This window comes from Rutidosis leptorrhynchoides, chromosome 5 (genome assembly GCF_046630445.1).
Source record: "Rutidosis leptorrhynchoides isolate AG116_Rl617_1_P2 chromosome 5, CSIRO_AGI_Rlap_v1, whole genome shotgun sequence".
NCBI classification, from domain to species: Eukaryota; Viridiplantae; Streptophyta; class Magnoliopsida; order Asterales; family Asteraceae; genus Rutidosis; species Rutidosis leptorrhynchoides.
In genome coordinates, this window is record NC_092337.1 from 329090347 (window position 1) to 329094867 (window position 4521).

The following is a 4521-nucleotide window of genomic DNA, read 5'->3' on the forward strand; positions in this document are numbered from 1 at the left end:
GTGTATTGAAATATGAAATCTTGTGGTCTATTATTATGATTTGATATATATATATATATAGGTTAAACCTATAACTCACCAACATTTTTGTTGACGTTTTAAGCATGTTTATTCTCAGGTGATTATTAAGAGCTTCCGCTGTCGCATACTTAAATAAGGACGAGATTTGGAGTCTATGCTTGTATGATATTGTGTAAAAACTGCATTCAAGAAACTTATTTTGTTGTAACATATTTGTATTGTAAACCATTATGTAATGGTCGTGTGTAAACAAGATATTTTAGATTATCATTATTTGATAATCTACGTAAAGCTTTTTAAAACCTTTATCTATGAATTAAAGGTTATGGTTTGTTTTAAAAATGAATGCAGTCTTTGAAAAACGTCTCATATAGAGGTCAAAACCTCGCAACGAAATCAATTAATATGGAACATTTTTAATCAATAAGAACGTAACATTTCAGATAGCTGGTTGATTGCTTGCTTGGAAATGAGGTGAGTACAACCTGTACAATTATGTGTATGTATATGCATGTGTATGCGTTGGTTGTTACCCGTAGGGGTGTTTGGTTTGTCGTCCATAGGGACTGACCGTATGATTGTGTTTGGTTCTTCGTCTATAGGGACTGATTGTATGATTTGTTTATGGTTCTTCGTCCATAGGGACTGATCGTGTTTGGTTCTTCGTCTATAGGGACTGACCGTATGATTTGTCGTTGATTCTTCGTCCATTCGCACTAACGGTATGATTTGTGATTGATTCTTCATCCATAGTGATTGGCCGTATGATTTGTGGTTGGTCTTCGTCTTAAGGGACGAACCATTGATTGATGAATTTTTTGATGCTATGATTCTTGTTTTGCTTATATGTATATATGTGTAGTTGTACTCGTTGTCTTCACTAAGCATTTTCTCTTACCCGTTGTTGTTTAACATTTTTATAGTTTCCGTATGAAAGAGTACGATAGATGATTAGTTGTTTATGCATAATATGCTTTTGGAATGCGGTTAAGCTTTACTTGATGTAGCTGAGATTTGTTGCACTTATGCTATATGCAATGGGTAGGTGCTTTGGATGGGATATGTCTTTATGATCACGCTCATGCTACTAGTAATGATATTGCGTCAATTTTTGAAATGGGTCAAAGTTGTTACCTTGCTTGGATTGTAAGTGGTTGATGGGAAAACATATGTTATGTGTATAAGTCAAATTTTATGTCAAATGATGAATTTGAAGTGTTAGATGTCTTTTGATTTTAAGTGTCAAAACGAGTCAAAGTGTGATTTTAGTAAGTTCTCCACTCCAGAAGTGTTAGCACCAGTTCTTATGCTACGTCCTCTTAGTCAGCACGAGTTCTCGTGCTAGGTATACTTGGAAAGCATTTACAATGAAATTTTTTAGTATCTTGTGGAAAGTATGTTATGACCCCTATTGTATAATTGTTTTTTTTTCTTTTTGTAAAGACTAAATAGTGACGTAAACTAATAATGGTGTTGATAAGTAATCCGACTAAACATGATCATAGGTAAAAGTATTTATACAAGTAAAAATGGATTTTTGAACTAGTTAATCGATAGACAAAAACTTGCAAATATTAATACATAAATACAAACCCTCATTATTCTGAGAGTTTGTCTTGGTCATTAATATGTTTTATATAATTTAGGGCATACTCATTTTCGGTCGATATCTCGTGTAGCCGTTATCTTTCATCACTCGTTTACACTATTATCTATGTATTTTTGCGGCGAAACCTAAGGTGAGTTTCATAGCTCCACTTATATTCATTTTATAATTATTTTTAACTTGGAGTGCGAATACATGCTCATTGTACTATTTTACATCGTGGACACAAGTACCTAAACTTACTTATTTGCATGAGTTATAAACTAGAAAGCCCTTAGCTCGATTACGTTAATTTACTGGATTTGTAAGCGCGAATCATAAGGGATAGATCTACCGGGTTTGTCAAGCCCACCTAAACAGATAACGGGCGCTTACTGTGAAGACCCGTCCTAATCCATCCGAACGAAGTCCATATCGATTATAAACGATTTACAATAGTTGATTACATTGCGAGGTACTTGACCTCTATGTGATACATTTTACAAACATTGTATTCGTTTTTGAAATGACAATCTTTCATTACATCGAAAGTTGACGACATGCATACCATTTTATAATATATCTTACTATAATTGACTTAATAATAATCTTGATGAACTCAACGACTCGAATGCAACGTCTTTTGAAATATGCCATGAATGACTCCAAGTAATATCTCTAAGATGAGCAAATGCACAGCGGAAGATTTCTTTCATACCTGAGAATAAAAAATACAGTTAATGGAATATTATAATAATAATTCTGAAATATTATTGGTAATAATAAAAAATGGTAATTTTAAATAAAATGTTAATTTTTATAATAATCATATTAAAATAAAAATTCGTAATAATAATATTTAATAATATTTAAGTTACAACTAATTTATAATTTTATTTATTTTCATAATAATATTTATATTTAGTATCTTTATTTTGATACTCATATCTTTGACATTATATTTATAATAATAATAATAGTAATAGTTTACGATAATAATAATAATTGTTAATGATAATGGTAAAAATAGTACCTAACAATAATACTAATATTACTCATATTAACTAAAATTAAAATTCTACTACTAGATTATAGTAACAATTATATTAATAATGATAACATTCATGATGCTATTATAATAACTATTTATATTATTATTGATAATCATATTATTGGTAATAATAATAATATATCAATCAAGTTTTCATATTCGTATTTTATATTTATAGTACTATCTTCGATGTTAATATAGAATATAATAATATTACTCTATCATTTATTTTTAACTTATAATTTCTATTTAATATATTGAAATTATATATTTTTAACTATGTGGTATATAATAACATATCTTCAATGTTTAATATTTATCCATTTTATATACATATTACAATATACCTATAATATTAATTATGTTTAAAAATTGCATATCTTTATATGTATATATATATATATATATATATATATATATATATATACATATTTATTTACAAACAATTGTTCGTGAATCGTCGAGAGCAGTCAAAGGTCAATTGAATATATGAACAAGTTCAAACTTTTTGAGACTCAACCTTACAGACTTTGCTTATCGTGTCAAAATTATATAAAGATTAAGTTTAAATTTGGTCGGAAATTCCCGGGTCATCACAGTACCTACCCGTTAAAGAAATTTCGTCCCGAAATTTGAGTGAGGTGGTCATGGATCAATAAAAATGTTTTCATGACGAATATGAGTTGATAAATTGAGTTTTATCATTATTGATTAATATGGATAAAAATAATTCGGTTATTCGAAGAGTACGAATGAAACTATCACCAAAGAGTGAAATAGGAAAGTAAAGATTCATCTTAACTTTTGACAGAGTCAGGGTTGAATTCCGGAATTCAAGGGATTTAAAGAAAATCTTCGAAATCTAAAGGATTTGATTCTTCTGCGAGTAAGAAAAATTAAGATCTCTAAAATTAAATACGGTGATCCGCCTCGATTACTACGTCTGATATTTCCTTTATAAATTTAACTTTTCTGTTCCATTTGTTTTCACCACTTCTATACTCAATTCTCAAATTCAAATATTTATGAAAATGCTTAACCCTGTTCTGATCCTTGTTCTTATTCTAACTATCGCAATGATCGTTCTTCTCTTCCAACTCCCACTTGAAGAATCTGTTTATTTCTATTATACTCTAGGGATTATTATATTTATAATTCTCCCGTATCTTTATATTACTATACGTACTAATATCCACGGTTTGAAATTTCTGGGTTGTTGTTGAGTTTTATGTCTTCCTTTTTTTTTTTAATGTCCCTGCTTCTGTCTCCTATAATCATTGTCATCCACAGTTAATGCTCTCTCTTATTTGCTGCTATTTATACCCCTTTTCTATTTCAGAGTTTCATGCTTTTGTTTACTTTTCGCAAGTAGCGATCCAGAATTCATAGGTATGGAGTTTCGAATTATCATAATATACAAGGTAGAAAGGAAAGGTAGTAGCACGATGTGTTTTGTCAAATTACCTGAATCACTGAGAATAGAACTATCAAGAATTTATTTTCTTGATATGTTCAGAAGTTAAGCACAATGAAAGAGTTATGTAACATGGCACATGATGACGTTATAATCTGTGAATCATCGCGTCCCATTAGAAACTCAGCATGACTTACTGTAATATAATCACGTTGATCAAGTGTCATTATATTATACTAACTCATGCATCAGTTCCCAACATTACTTCAATAACATTCATATTTTAAGCTCGAAAGTTTACAGAATATAGAAACTAACAGTTTCTATATGATGTAACACTGATAGCATGAAGAGATTTATGATTTCAGATAAGAATAGTTATGAAAATATCTTCAGAAATATGGAGGATATTTATAATGAAAAATAAGATAATATCTTTGAATATCTAAT